This window comes from Frankliniella occidentalis, unplaced genomic scaffold (genome assembly GCF_000697945.3).
Source record: "Frankliniella occidentalis isolate FOCC.00 unplaced genomic scaffold, Focc_3.1 Scaffold366, whole genome shotgun sequence".
NCBI lineage: Eukaryota > Metazoa > Arthropoda > Insecta > Thysanoptera > Thripidae > Frankliniella > Frankliniella occidentalis.
Genome location: NW_026267489.1, coordinates 210,969 through 211,188, shown reverse-complemented (window position 1 = coordinate 211,188; position 220 = coordinate 210,969).

Sequence of the window (220 nt, the reverse complement as noted above, 5' to 3'; positions counted from 1 at the left end):
GGCGCCTGCGGCGCCCCTAGCGGTGAATTGGGTAAGAGCCCACCCAGGGCATGGGGCGCCTGCGGCGCCCCTAGGGGGGGAATGGGGTAAGAGCCGGGCCGGGGCATGGGGCGCCTGCGGCGCCCCCAGGGGAAAGTGGGGTGAGAGCCCGGCCAGGGGATTGCCAAGCACCAAGCCGACAAGCCGTGCCATCCGCAACCAGAGCCACTTGCACTTTACG